The sequence below is a fragment of the Cryptomeria japonica genome, chromosome 8 (assembly GCF_030272615.1).
Source record: "Cryptomeria japonica chromosome 8, Sugi_1.0, whole genome shotgun sequence".
In the NCBI taxonomy this organism is placed as follows: domain Eukaryota; kingdom Viridiplantae; phylum Streptophyta; class Pinopsida; order Cupressales; family Cupressaceae; genus Cryptomeria; species Cryptomeria japonica.
Window position 1 is genome coordinate 342,506,726 of NC_081412.1, and position 16,661 is coordinate 342,523,386.

General features: G+C 34.7%; 1 protein-coding gene across 1 annotated transcript in view; it reads right to left on the reverse strand.

Moving 5' to 3' along the window:
- The window catches only part of LOC131857303 (protein MAIN-LIKE 1-like), a 39,487-nt gene extending 38,002 nt beyond the window's left edge, over positions 1-1,485 (reverse strand). The window contains exon 1 of the mRNA XM_059209583.1: positions 67-1,485. The gene's annotated coding sequence lies outside the window, so the exon portion shown is untranslated. The remainder of the gene's footprint in view (positions 1-66) is intronic.
- Between the last annotated feature and the right edge of the window lie 15,176 nt (positions 1,486-16,661).

Sequence of the window (16,661 nt, forward strand, 5' to 3'; positions counted from 1 at the left end):
ATAATTGACTAAAAGAATTAATTATTCTAATATCTTCTCTTAATGGTTATTGTATCAACTAAGTACCTGACAGAAGACGCTGTAGGTCTTTTGATCACAAACACAAGAACACTTTGCTGATGTGGAGACCTTCCCAGGATTTGCAAAGAGTTAATGACCAGGAATAGCTGAATTCGTCCTAGTGATGTAACCTTCATGCAAATTATAGAATTGTCACACGAATTATTGAGCTTGAACCATGATTTTGAGAAAAAATCGTCAAACCCTCCAAAGAGCAACAAACACAATTTTAGCAAAAAATTGCAAAAACTTTTGTAGAAGAGTACTGAGCACTATTTGATCCAGCAACTCCAAAACATACTCCAAGATACCGCGGTTGCAGATGTTCGCCCCAACAACTCTTGGTGCGACCCAAAATAGATTGCAACAAAGCACGATTTTTTTGGAAAAAACCGTCAAACCGTGAAAATAAGAATCCTCCAAAAGAGAACTCATGATTTTTGAGGACAAAATTGACAAAAACCAATGGACAATTTTTCAAGAAAAAATTGTGAAAACCCTCAAAACAATTTTTGAGGAAAAAATCGTAAAAACCCTAAAACGTCGTGTGGCAAAATACCAGACATCATGTAGCAAAAACTCTGATTTTTGAGGAAAAAATCAAGCAAAACCTTCCCATGATTTTTTGTGGCGAAAAATCAGAAACCCAGAATAATTTTGTAAGGGAAAAATAATTTTTAAGGAAAAGATAATTAAAACCCACAAATAATTTCTAAGGAAAAAATTATAAAAACCTAAAATAATTTTTTTAAAGACAATTATAAAATCTCAAAATATATTTTTTTAAAGAAAATTATAAAAAATCTAAAAATAATTTTTTTCAAAAATGTTTTTAAAAAACCCACTAATAATTTTGTCAAGGGGCAAAAATCACGAAAAACCCAAAATAAGAACTTGAATCTCCAAAATGAAATCTTTAGCGTGAAAAATTGCAGATGAGGCATAAATTGTCGTGTGCAGAAAGACAGACCCATTGGAAAAATAAGCGAAAAAACCCGTCGAAACACAGATGCGCGGTTAAAAATCGCGGATGTTAATGGGTATGGGTAGCCAGAGATAAAAAGGTCATGCCAAAAACATGAACTTGTGTTGGAAGGAAAGAAACCGACACTGCAATCAGAAGAACCCATGAATGCCCAGAAAAAAAAAACTTCCGCACAACTTGCTGCCCACAAAATCGGAAAAAAAAACATAAACCCTTCTTTAGAAATTTGCAAAGGAAAAAAAACGCGGCCACAAACTCGTGATTTTCCAAAACCGCTTGCAAATAAGCCCCAATCCATGAATCACAAAATCCACCTAGAAAATTTTAAGAAGAAAACCCTATTCCATTTTTCTGAATTTTTTTTTCGAAAATTCATGCAAAAAATCCCACGAACTGAAAATAGCAATTAGAACCTAATTTTTTTTTTTTCTGAAATTATTTCTAGGTAGCACCTCCACAAATTTTATTAAAAAGTTCGTCAAACTTTAAAAAATCCCATCGACCCATTCTGATACCATGAAAAATAATTGAATGATTGGATAAATTAATTATGAATATACATCCGTATATAGAGGAATTACAAGATGGTGCTCTAAAACGAATGAACCGTTAAACTAAAACTTCAACATAAAGCTAAAACGCTTAAAACATTAAAAAAAGTTAAAAAGCTAAACACTAAAAAGCAAACTATGCGTTCCTATAAAAGAAGCAATAGTTGCACTTAAAAGACTAAACAAACTAAAAAGCTAAATAAATCGACAACTAAGAAGACAAACTAGAAAGCTAAATGACTAGTAAATGACCATTAATAGAACAACTAAAAAAGTAATTGACTAAAAGAATTAATTATTCTAATAAGGCTCTAAAAAATGATTTTCTAATTTCAAATTTCTATCATGTTTTTTGGAATGACTTTGTAAAGCTTTGAGTTTTTTAAATAAATAAAAATGTTTCCACGTCTTATTAATATTTTTATTAGAAATTTTTATGTTTGGTTTCGAAGGCATTCAATTGTGATTTTCTACTTGCATTTTGGCATGATTATATAAAGCTCTCATATTTCTATAAGTTAAGATAACAATAAAAGTTTATATTAGGGAGTTGCAAAAGTTTATAGCAATGTCTTTATTTTGAGAAAAATAATGCCAATATACTTCTCAGATGAAATCTTCCCACTCAGTCAGAGAAAGCTACAACTTTTTTGTGAGTTGGCTTTGATGGTGGAGAGTGTATTGTCTTAAGTTTTACATCATGACATTAATAGACAAAATATAGGCCAATAACTTTTTGCATTACAATTGCAACATATACATGTCACAATTTGTACTCAATACATGATTGTGTTGAAATTGAATATCATAACTAAAGCACAATATGACGCTACCAAGTGTGTGACATCACAAGGTCTACAAATACCAAATAAAATCACATAAGAAAAAGACTTACAATGATTGAGAGACACATCACTTGGACAATTGAGTTGGTAGAGGCTTCTTTGACATGATGATAGGTTACAAGATAGTGTACATCGTCTCAACCTTCAACCAAACAAGATGACCATACATCCACAATGATGTGGAAATGATACCCCAATCATAGGCTTGCTCACTCAAGGAGTATGATTACAAGATCTAAGGCCTCACTCAGTCATACAAAATACTAGTTATTCTCACACAAAGATGCTACGAAATTATATAAAAAATAAGAACATGATATAATGATGAATTTCATCATATTTCAGTAACACAATTCAATGCTTAACTCAACTATAATAATCATTCTTTGTAATTAAGGTTGGACTAAATTATTCAAAGCATGTGAACAAGATTATCAAACATGCTACAATAATATCAATTTGATTAGAACTTTTAGGAAATTGAGGTTTAGTAAGCACCAACCATACTAATAAATTTCAAATAACAATCATAATACATAAAAGAAAATATTACTTTACATGCTTTCCAAAAATCATAATTATGAGACAAACACATCGCATGGGCAATTGAGAAGGTATAGACTTTTCTAATATGATAGTTGGTTATAAGATAGTAGTACATCATCTCAACCCTCAACCAAACAAGAAAACCACACATCCATCATGATATAGAAATAACATCCCAGCCATAGGCTTTCTCACTCAAGGAGGATGATTGGGAGATCGAAGACCTCACCTAGTCATACAAGAGATAAATCATTCTCACACAAAGACGTGACTTTTGACACGAGGAATAACTAACAAAGTGCAAGCTATCATTAGACTAAGATGACATTCATTCATGGTAGATCCCAATGAACAACCTTATAAAATGTTTTTGAAAAAAGTTTGGAAGTGTCTGTTGTCTTTGGATTTCCCATGTTGGGTCCAAATCATCACTATTACAAGAGGAAATCTCTTAGGAGATTCGAGAATCATCCTTGGCTATCTCAAAATTGCCTCTATGCTATGATAAGTGATTTGAAGTGGGACACATACTCTTTTGGCCCACTAGAGTTTTCTTCAGCTCCAAACTTGATTACGAGCATATGAAATGAATTCATTAAGATTCCAACACCTTAATTGCCCCATGAAACCAAGGTTTAAACAATCAACACACTTACCAAGGAAAAATGTCCAAACCCCATGTATTGTTGAGCAATGCAAGCCAAATGTTAAGGACACCAAATTACCTATACTTACACACCCAAAGTGTTGTGTGAAAACAACTCCCAGCCATGGGATATGACATCCATAACCATCCAAACCAATTCTCAAAATCCAAAAAATACATATTTTAGAAAGCAATTATTTTTTCATTTCTACACATGGCTAACAGGCATACTTTAACATGTTACTAAAAACACAATTTAGGGGCTATCTTTCCATGCAACATAAGTAAGCAAGAATATGATATAATGAAAAATCTTATTATGTTTCAATAACACAATTCAATGCTTAATTCAACCATATTCATTCTTTCCAATTAAGGACAAAGTCAACTATTCAAAGCACATGAACAAGACTAGCAAACATGCTATAATAATATATCAATTTAATTAGAACTTAAAGAGGATAAGGGTTGGGTGACCACCAATTATACTTATGAATTTCAAATAACAATTAGAACACATCCATCCAATAAAATATTACTTTTACATGTTTTCCAAACATTGTGAATAGTAAGTAACATTTACAATTTTCAAATGGCATTGTTGTTTACATAACCATTTCTATCAAAATAAAAAAACACAATAAATATTATAATGACAAGCATAGACATAGTGAATACGAAGGTGGGTGTATTTCAAGGTCAAATACATGATTGCAACTTTTACTTATATACAAGGTATAAATACAAACTAATCAAAATGCTAAACTAAGAACTCTTTACTTCAAGAGATTTGCACAAAGAGGAACATCTCTCAAGTACTCTAGGATGATATTTTGTGTTGAGCATTTGTGCTTGTGGCTAGGGGTGAATATAGTGGAGCAACAAATCTAGTAGTCAACAGTCATTCATAATTAATAGTAGTTGTTAGTAGGACATGGGACTTATCACAATGCTTGCGAATTGATTGACAATGTCTTCGTCATTGATGTTCATCAGTAGGCCATGTGGTTCAGCCAAGCTTTTCTTTGGCCAATGATACCTTGATCTCAAAGCCTTTGGAGTATCTTTCTCACAAGTGCCTTGATGTGGGTTTTGTTGGATAATAGAGGATGTTACGTAGCACCCTACCATATTACCATTACCAAGAAAAATAGATTCCTATGCCACTCTAGGAAACACTTTTTCTTTGCAGAGAGAAGATCATGGATACACTGCATGCAAGAGCATCTCATACACAAATACGGATCTCAAGTGAGACACCACAAATAATCTACACAAGGTTGCACATGGTTTTCACATGTCATTCAATGCACAATCACACTATGGATAACTGATCAATTATGGTTCAATGCACAACCATAATTTCAATACATAATCCATTAACTATTTAATACCCAATTCACATCCTAGATTTACACAACCTAGTAAAGTAAGAAAATAAAATAGTGTAAAATGATTTGACAATATTTTAAATTCAATCACATTAACCTTGACTATCCACTAGCACTACTCATTCCATTAAGGGAAGACTGGAGACCAATCCAAAAACAATATTACCACTATGAAAGGAATAATAAATGAAATAAGGAAAATGCTAATCCAAGAGAATTTTTTTGAAGGCAATGATTACCATTAAGATGAAAATCTAGAAATCCAAGAGAATGTACACCGAATATCTAAGAGGAGACACACGATTTTATAAGGGGAAAGGACAAAGAGAAAAAATCCAATATTATAATGGCATAAAGCCTAAGAATGATGCAATGGGAGAAAGAGAGAGACATATCAAGCATTGAATACTTCATAAGAAGAATGAGAGAAGCACCTCAAATAAATTGAGGTTAGAAAAGAGTTGCATAAGTAACTCCCAAGTCTATGCATGCCACCTTTCATCCTATGTGTGTGCAAGATGTCAAGATCCTCATATGGGTGAATCTACACCTAAGCTTTAATATTCCATAAAATAGGAATAATAAAAATGAGTCACTCTCACACGTGTGAGAATACTCAAATAAGACAAAATAATTGTAGGGATTTCTTTGGAATATTCCTACAAGTAAGTAAATAAAATAAATGACCTTTAACCAAGTAAATATTAATTACTAACACCCCCCTTATGTTGAAAACTAGAGTTGTCATGCTTTGTTGTCATTGATGTCAATGTGTCTTGTGTTGTCATTGATGTCAACCTATCCTATATTGTTGTTTTGTCTTGTGAAGATGTTGAATATGGATGGTGTAGTGGAAGTTCCAATATGCAGGAAAGAGTATTTATGTGTTCCAAGGGTAGTACGATAGAACTTTCAATATACAAGAAACAATATTTAATGTCCTAGTGAAAGAATTCCTTGCATTCCTCTGATAGTGAATATTATGTGCTATGGATTTGAATATAATGTCCACGTGTCTATGTATATTGTACTATCAGATTTGCAGGTATTCTACTGCTTAGTTGGTAGAGTTGATTGGTGTTGCTTCTGACAGTAAAGCAATTTGTCAGAATAGGTCTAGAGAATGCCCGGTGGCTTCCAAATATGTGGATTCATGTGCTACAGTTTGGAGGTTTTGTTCATATGGTCTGTGTAGTGTTACAGTTTAGTATTTAGGTGACAATTTGATTGGCAAATGAAGTTATGATATTCTAAGTTCTTTTTTGTTTGCTAGTCTGGTTTTCGACTAACTGTGATATTTTATCCTACTTGGATCATATTCTTTTGGTCTGGGTTTTCTTTGGAGGATGAGTATGGTTAATGTTTTGGGTCTCACTATGGTGTGTGTAGATCCACATTTTGCATTTTGCTTTGGAGACTGGTTCTTGGGCTGACTAGCTAATGTGCTTTAATGCTTATCTACACGTTCCATGTGTTGACAACCTTCGAGGATGTGTTAGCATGTGCGGTCCATTGGAATCATTTGTAAATGATGTATTAAGATGTCTTTGGGTCCTCTGTATCCCTTGGAGTGGATCAGAATAAATATTTTATGTTCGAGTGGCCAAAATTATGTAATACTATTTATTCTATCTGTGGCTGACCTAGTTAAGGTTTTTGTTGATTGTATTTTATATAAAGGAGTGTGGATTTATGAATGAGTGTGTGAGATATGAGTGAATTGATGTGAAGTGTGTGCGGGTGATTTGGAAGTAGTTTCAGTATTGGAGATGTGCGAAAGACTATTGTGAAGAGCTTTAGTGATGATATCTTAAGTGTGAGAGTATTCAAATATTGTGTTTGAAGTCAAATGAGTTTACCATGATATTGATCGCTTAACACCTTGGTTCAAGGAAAATTTCATGATTAGGAGATCTTGTTCAATTCAATTAAGCTATTCCTTTCTTTGCTAAAAGATAGTGAGTCTCTTGACAACTTTCTATATCTTGCTTTGAAACAATGTGTTTCAACTTTGCAAGTCATTTATATCTTGCCCCAAGGTTGTGTGCCTTAGTTTTGCAAGTTCTCTTAGGAGTAGTGAGTTCTAGAGGCAACATTCTAATAGATTTTATTTATAGCATGAGTATGATTCTCACGGTTTTTCCCTACTTGGAGTTTCCATGTAAATCCCGTGTACATATGTTTGTTGTGCTTTATGCTTTCATGATTCATTTTTGCTGTAATAAATTGCTTATGGTTTAAAGTTTGAAGATAAAAAACTAAGTACTTTTGAGGTTCAAATTGATTCGCCCCCCTCTCAGTCTTGTGGTGTGTTCAACATCTTAAGATTTACTTGGGAAGTTTACATCAAACCTTTCAATGGGTGTAAGCCTAGATTATTACAAAGATGGAGAAATTTATCTTTACAATGTGGTTTGGTAAGAATATCTACAACTTGATCTTCTCCTTTACAATAAAAAGAGAAAATTGCTTGTCTTCAAATTGCTTCTAATAAAGTGATGTTGAAGATAAATGCGCTTGGTCCTTGAATGAAAGATTAAATTCTTTGCCAATGCAATAACACTTTGATTATCACAATATAAAGGTGTAGGAGCCTCTCGAGGTAGACCCAAGTCTTCAAGTAATCTTCTTAACCATAGTAATTGTTTATGGTAAAACCTTTATATTCAACTTTTGTAGAGACAAGAGAAATAGATGTTATTTTCTTACTATTCCATGAGATTGCACCTTATCCAACAAAGAAACAATAGCTGCAAGTGGATCTTCCATCATTGGGATCACCTCTCAAATCTGAATTAGTATAACCCTTTAAATTAAACTCACAATTTGCATCATAAAAGAGACCAACATTAAGAGTACCTTTAACATATCTTATAATTTTCTTTGCATCTTTTAAATGAGTTTATTGTGGTTTAAACATGTATCTAGAAACTAAAGCAACACTATATGAAATATCAAGTCTAGTAAGAGTTAAGTAATTTAAACAAGCTACTAATTGCCTATATAAAGTAGGATCGACAAAATAAGTTTCCATTTCAACCTTAAATTTAGCTCCTAATTCACAGGGAGTAGAAACACAATTAGCATCATTCATTTTTAATTTATTTACTTAAGAGATCTTGATCATATTTTCTTTGAGAAAGGAAAATACCTTTAAGATTTTACCAAATTTGTATACTCAATAAATAATGTATAAGCCTAAGCCATTCATTTGAAATTGTTTATTGTGTAGAGACTTAACATCACAAATCAAATTGCTAGTGAAGACACCTAAAAGTTGCACAACAAATTAAGTAAATTTTATTCATTTAATTATCCCTATTTCTTCTGTTTTGCCCATTAATCGAATTAAAGATTCGATTAATATTTCACTTTTTCTATCTAAGCCATTTAATTAAATTCACATTTAATTAAAATCCTCCTTCTATCCATTTTTAATTAAATTCACATTTAATTAAAATCCCCATTCTAGCCATTTTTAATTAAATTCACATTTAATTAAAATTCCCATTCTATCCATTTTTAAATTAAATTTACATTTAATTAAAACCACCCACTTGCAAAATTAAAAATCACATTTAAATAAATCAATATTTATTTAAATCTATCAAATGCAAGTTGCAACCGAAATTAAAATAAATTAATTTATTTTAATTAAATTCTTTTTCCCCCACCCACTTGCAAAATCCTACATCTCCCACTTGCCTCCTAAACCTCTTCTAGAGCCTTCTAGATTCTTCTAAACCTTTTTAATTAGCCTAATCAACCTCTAATCATGTCATTTCCCTAAGTTTGAGGAGGTCACTTCTCAAATTTGGAGGAAAGTCTTCTAAAAGCAATAAAGGCTTTATCCATTCAACAAGCTAACTTGTTGAGTTCTCCCAAATTTGGAAGGACTCTTACAAATTTGTTGTTAGTCCCAACTGGTGCTGAGAGGGGAGGGGTGAATCAACACTTTACCGGTTTTACACAATTAAAATTTTTAACTTAAGTTTTCACTAACTCAACATTCATCAATATAAATAACTACCGTAGTAGAATACACATGCATGAAAAGATACACAGTGACACCAAGATTTATCTCGTGGAAACCCAAATGGGAGAAAACCACAGTGTGAGTAGGAACTCACAAAAATTGTACTCTTTTGGAGTATGCCTGGTGAGGAGCCATCGCTGTTAGGAGATTACAAGGACACTATTAGGTGCCACCCAGTTAAGGGATTTTGATTCAGGCCTGTTAGAGCCTTATCCCTGTTAAAGGTAGCCTTGTTAAAGGTCTTAAGATCATCAATTAAGATGACACCCAGTTAAGGGATTTTTACAATGGGAACTGTTAAAGTCCACCCTATTAAGAGATTTTAATTGCAATGGTTAGAAAGCAATATAAAGATGATCTGCTGAAGTGGCTACTGATAGCTTGATCAGATCACACTGAAACTCATGCTCTATCTGCATCGGTTGTGTCTGCTCTGCACAACACCGGTTTCCTGAATATACCTTCGACTCTGCACTTTTTCGGTCTTCTAATCCTCGACTCTACACTCTGCCGATCCTCTGACCTTCGGCTCTACACTATGCCGGTCCTCTGACCTTCGTCTCTGCACTATGCTCTGCTCCCCCTGTGTTCATACTTTCTCACAATACTTTTCACATAAAAAACAACCTCATCAAAAATGAATTATGTGAATTTATTACCCTTTCAATTTGTCGCCAACTTTCCCTCCAAAACATCCTATTCAAAATTATGTTACCATGCCATAAATTACTCTCCAGAAATCATTCCTGAAATCTCTGTCAAAACAATCGTTCATGCCGATAAGACCGCCGGTTAACTGGAGAAGACTGCCAGTTTATCTGGATGTTAACTGAACATTACCAGTCTGTTGGTTACAGACTATATCGGTGTACCGATCAAAATCTACCTAGCCGACTACCTTCTGTATACCGATTTGTTCATTGCTTAACCGATTGACCTCTGCTGTGCCTGTCTACTCACTACTTGTCGGTTGATCTCGTGTATGCTGGTCTACTTCCTGCTTACCCTATCTACACACTTCTTAACCGGTTAACCTCTGTATACCGGTCAACTTACTGCTGATAGACTGTGAAAATTTGGGAGATGATGTTGCCAACAATGACAACCATATCATTCACTGGTCATACAAAAATGCACTAGAATGCCAACATTTGTCCCCAAAGTCTTCTTAACCATTAATGGTTACCTCAACCTTCCCACATGGGTAGAGACTTTCTCTCTAACTTAACCCTTATCTAACCCAAGAGTCTCATCAAGAACTTATGGCTTTGACCCTAGTTATCCTATTAACCCTTGCACAAGAGTTTACCCCTTGGGTAAAGACTTTATCCATTGGTTATCCACTAACCTAACCATAACCTTACCTCCTAAAGTAACCTCCATGTCTCCTCAGGCATTTAATGCCTCATACATCTCCTCTCAAACCCTCTCAAGGTGATATTTGTCAACTTGGGATTGGATTGAATCCTCACATGGATTGATAACTTTCAATCCTAGCCCTTGTTGAGCTTATTCAATCTCAACCCTCCATTGCCCTATTTTCCCTATAAATAGAGCTCTCATTCCTCATTCTCCATATATTGTCTTTTGTGCATCTAATTTATAGACTCATTTCATCAAGCATTGTTAGCCTTTCTTTGATAATAGCATTTTAGATCATTTAGTAACATCATAGCTCAGATTTATCATGTTAGTAATATCATGTTAGCTTCATTTCCATATTAGCTTAATATCATCTTAACATCATTTTCATGTTAGTTTAGCTTCATATCAATATCTTGCATCATATCATCATCTAGTTTCATATCTAAGTCTTTTACTAGGATCTTAGTTGCATCCATTTTGATCCTAACATCATTCAAATATCGTTCTCTAGGTTGTCATCCAAGAGATCAAGTTCTCTTCCAAGTGAGGGCCACCTTGAATCTTGAGGATCTTTAGAGATAGAGGAGCACAAAACGATTTTAAAGAGTTTTGAGTCATCAACTTGCTTTGCTTTGTTTTGATTTCTAACTCTAATGCAATGTTTTATGTGTATGTTTGAAGTGTTCTTCTCTATTCCAGGCTGATACCACATTTTCTAGCATACATTAATTGACGCCCATCGTGGGGCTCAAACCCCATTTTTAGGCATTTCTAATTTTTTTTCTGCAAAATTCATGCCTACAGTTTTCAAACATAGAATAGCACATATGACAGATCTTCTCGCACATTTGACTCCTCTTCTTGCACATTTGACTCCTCTGCTTGCACATTTGACTCTTCTTCTTGCGCATTGGACTCTTCTTATTGCACATATAACTGTTTTTCTTGCGCATACAACTATTTTTGTTGTGCATTTGACTGTTTTTGTTGTGCATACAACAGTTCTTTTGGTGCATATGATCTCTGTTTTTGTGCACATAAAACATAGGATGAAAAGTGTAATCCAGTGTAAAAATAAAAAAAGGCTTGTGGAAGCCCACCTGAGATTTTGATTTTGCTAACTTCCTTTCTTGAAGGTTTTCCTAATAGTTTCTTGCAGATTTGGAGTTAGAATAGATTTTGTTTTTCTTTTTACTTCCTTTCAAAGTTGGCTTAAAAATAATTCATTTTTCTGTTGGTTTAAAAGAATCTCATCGTTATTTTGGGCTTAAAAATCAAACTCATTTTCATTTGGGCTCTAAAAAGAATCACATTTGCAAGGTAAAAAGAACAACAAATCAAACATTTACTTTCTTTCAAGTTAGGATTCACACCTCAAATTTGGGCTGTAAAAAGAACAACAAATCAAACCTTTACTTTCTTACAAGCTAGGGCAAACACTTCAGATTTGGGCTTAAAAAGAACCAACAAATTTTCAATTTCTTGCAAAGGATTAAAAACAACAATCAACTTTATTATTACAAGTTAAAAAGAACAAGCCACAAATTTTCAATTCGCCAAGCGATTTTCATTTCAAGTAAACGTGCTTTACTTTATGTTGACCAGGATTTCAATTTCCTAGTTAGACAACAAATTGCTTTGTGGGATAAAAAGAACACCATGCTTGTTGGAGAAACATCTCCAAATAGGACTTAACCAACAATTGCTTTGAAAGGGTTAAAAAAAACTTTGATTTGCTTTGTCTTAAGTGGTAGGTATATGCTCTACCCTTAATTGGGTGATCAAAAAGCCAAACCCACTTTTTCATTGCTTTATTTACTTTCAAGCATTAAATCCTTTAGAGGGCCTGCCTTCTCGAAGCCTCGAAAGGGCTAGTGTGAAGGGTACGACCCAAGTGGGTAACAACTTTATCGCTAATTTTAGAAACCCACTATAATAAAATGTGGAGGTTGATGAAAATCCCCTCCAACGAAAGTGTGTATTTGATAGCCTTCCCCTAGTATCTTTGTGATGCGAAAAGCCTTTGTTCTAAAGGTTGGGAGGCCTCTTAATTGAGTTTATCATTTACCGCACCGAACAAAATCCTTACTACGAACCTTAGCATTAGAAGCTTTGAACCGAGTTAGTTGCCATACATTGACAAATTCATAGTGCATGGGTGGGAAAGAATCCGCCCCCAAGATTACTCACCATATATCTCCCAAGATAACTACCCAACTGTGAAGCAATTCAATTTGGGTTAATTTCTGGCCAAAAGCAAAAAAACGAGCACCCTCTAGGGGTGACAAGGTTGTTTGAGCTGATGGAATATCGAGACTAGTGTACTATGATATTGTCAATGACCTTTGAATAAAGAGTCTATTTGATGTGTCTTTTGTTGTAAATCAAACCGATGATAACATCGGGGATTTGAAAACATTCTCACAAAAACATACACTCAATGTTGAGCATAGGGATGGCCATTGTTTTCATGTGTGCTATGTCTTCTTGTCATGAATGTTAAAACATCTTGCAAGTTACAAATCAACTAATACAATAATCAGTTCAAAACAAAGAGCAAAGAGCAACCTTAGTGAGAAGATAATTTCCAAATCCAACTAAGCACCTTTAGAAAAAGGTATCAGATCTTCAACTATCTTAGGATAAGATTTCATCCAACAAGTCTTATGAAAACAATACCTAGTTAGGTTCTCAAGTTGTCAAATTAAGTTTCTACATCGTGAAACTTGACTCATATCATTTGACACACTGTCGTAGAAGACAATCAAACTAAACTTCTAGTTGACAAGTAAATTTGAGTATCCAAACAAAGTATACATATCCAACATCAACATCAATATTGATCATTTTGTATGACCACTCCCCATATTTTGAGAAGAAGAAGTCTTCATCAAAAGACTAAGTTGAAGAAGAGACAACCTAGTTCTAAGGCGCTTATCAAGAGGAGTAAATTTCTCTATATCAACCGTCAACTCTTTAAATCATATCGCATTTTTTTACGTCATATGTGGTTGTATATCCAAGGAAAAACTAACGAATTTGACAAAGAGACTTTGAGAAGTAGGTCTTACGTTCAGAAAGCAACATTCAACCAATGCCTTAATAGGGGAGGAAGGATTAATCCTGCCTTGTTTCCAAAGTTTCTTATCACTTACAACAAAGTTCGACCTGAGCCACCAACTCCACCAAGAACCCCAATAGAAGAAGAGGAATTCACTACTATAGAGATATATTGATTCCCACTGTCACTTGATCTTAGAAAAAACAAAGAGAACGAATCACAACCAGAATCAAGCATGAGTCGTAGAGTGTCAAATCCTTTTCAAGAATATACAAATATGGGAGAAACAGAGATCACTGAAGAGATTCTCCAAGAATGTCAAGAGAATGCCGCTTTCCAAAAACTTGTAGAAAGGCATATTGAATTAGATAAGCAAAAATATCTCCTCATGCTAACTAGTAAATGAGTCATTATTCTTGAAGATTTTGACATAGAAAATTTAAGGAATACTGATGAAAGAATATCACGAACAAGAGAAAGGACTCAAACTTACAAAAATCAAGAAGGAGAGGAAATGCATGATCAAGACAACACACACAACCGAGATCACACCCATGAACAAGATAACACTCACGAACAAGACAATACTCATGACCATGACAACATTAATGAACGAGGGGAAGCTCACCATCGAAGGACCAATACACCCCTAGCTATTCTTATGCAACAACTCCAAGAACTTCAATGACAAATGCAGGACATGCAACAAGGGACCACAATAAGATACTCATTGGAGGACATTTGTCCTTATCCTTTTGATAGGAGATTAAACATGGTACCTTTTCCCCCAAACTCAGATATACCAAAGTATGAAAAATACGATGGTAAGAGTTATCCCCGTGATCACGTCCGAGAATTTTGTACTATGAGCTTGGAGTTCACTCACAATGACACATACCTAATGAGACTATTCCCAAGAAGTTTGGGAGGGCAAACAATGGAGTGGTTGTCAAAACTCACACCTCCTATCAGATCATTTGATGAGTTGGTGAATACATTCATAACACAATACTCCTATAATATCCAACACGCGATCGCCATGCTTGACGTATGCAATACGAAGAAAAAGAAGAATGAAACATTCATGGTGTTTCTACAACGATGGAGGCACATGGTCGCAAGGTACCCACAAGATGTACCTGAAAAGGAAAAGATGGAAATCTTCATAGACAACTTAAACAATGAAATGAGTTATCATCTCAAACTACAATGTATACCATATTTTGCAAAATTAATAGAGAATGGTATCCAAGTAGAGGAAGCTTCCATCAAGAAAGGAACCTTGAAGTTCTTTAAGGAAGGTATTAACTCGTCAAACAATAACACCTTTAACAATCAAAACAATAACAACAACTCAGACAAGTCCAGATTTTGGACAAGAAATAAAAACATTGTTAATGATGGGGTAATCGATGCCAACAATGTAAAGTCTAAACAACCAGTGTTGACTTTATCAGGCAACCCACCATCCAATAATGATCAAAGAAGTGCCAATCAAGGCACTAACACTTATCAACACAATACCAACCAAGGATCTTCAATGTCAAACAACAATAACAATCACCAAGGCAACAACAACAACAACCCGAGGAACAACACAAATCAAAGAGGCAATGCTAACATTTCCCTGTATCGAAGAATACACACACCATTGGGACAAACCTTGGAATCAACATTTCGAGAACTATTGGCAAATAAGATCATCACATTGCCAGCCACAAGCAACTTTGAACCCCCAGTCAAACCACCATGGTGGAATGACTCACAATATTATGATTATCATCGAAACAAGGGACATAGAACAAATGATTGTATGAGGTTGAAGAACCTAGTTCAAGATATGATAGACAAGGGAGACTTAACAGTCAATGGTCATAAAACCAATGGGAAGCTTTGAAGAATCCTCTTCCTAATTACGACAAGGGAGGAGCATCAACGTCACACAACAATAAAGGAGCTCGTATCAATCACATATACGAAAACACCATCAAACACATATCAGCATATGACAATCAAGTGAATATCATAAAAATAAAAGACAAACAAGAACATGCATCGATAAATGCGACAACAAGGGCTCATAAATATGTCTTGAAGGGGAACACATCAACAACAACAACTCTCCCCAAGACTCAATACAACTTGGTCGACCAACTACGAAAAACATCCGCTCAGATATCAATACTTGAGTTGCTCAAACTCTCACCAAAACACAAAGATATTTTGGAGCAAGCTCTTGTCGAAACAACCGTTCCAAATGATCTGGATGTCAATCTTTTCCAAGCCATGGTGGCCCATATGACGGTGCCACATAACATATCCTTTTCTGAACACAATGACATTTCCTTAAGTCATTCGCATAACACCCCACTATATATCGAGGTATTAGTCTATAAACATTGGGTAAAAAGAGTATTAATAGATGGAGGAGCTGGTCTCAATATATGTACCCTAAAGCTTATCTGTGCATTGGGCTTCTTCGAGCAAGCTATCAATCCCAAAAGGAAGATCACCATCAAAGCCTATGATGATGTAGAAAGGTCATATAAAGGAATAGTGGTACTACCCATTTAGGTAGGGCCTATGCAAAGAGACACATTATGCCAAGTCTTGGACATAGACTTGACATACAATATACTATTAGGTCATCCATGGATCCATGAAATGCAAGCGGTACCTTCCATGTACCATCAATGTCTCAAGTTCCCCTACAATGGTCAAGAAATTTCAATATCTACAGATACTAACCCTTTTCAGTAGTGGAATGCTATGGGGGAAGCTCAAGATAGCTTGGTTCCTTACAATAGGGAGGCCCAGGCTTCCTCATCATCCAACCATAAAGAAGAACTCATGTCCCTATCCATGAACTTCAAGAAAAAGATGAAAATAAAGGACCAAGGCCTGGGAGAATACTCTTTTGAACCCTTGTGTCTATCTAAGTTGCCAACTTCACCAAGGTCTCATGGACAACCTTCCACATCAAGACATCAGGTTGTACGACCCATCACAAAGTTTGATGGTAAATTTATCCAAATGGGTACACTGGCTGAAGAATGAAGAATCAGAAGATAAAGACATCTTTAGTTGGCTATACAAGGATGAGGAAGAAATCAGAGCTGCTACTCTAGAAGTAGCCGTACCAACAGAACAATATGGAAATGGGTTCCAGATCATA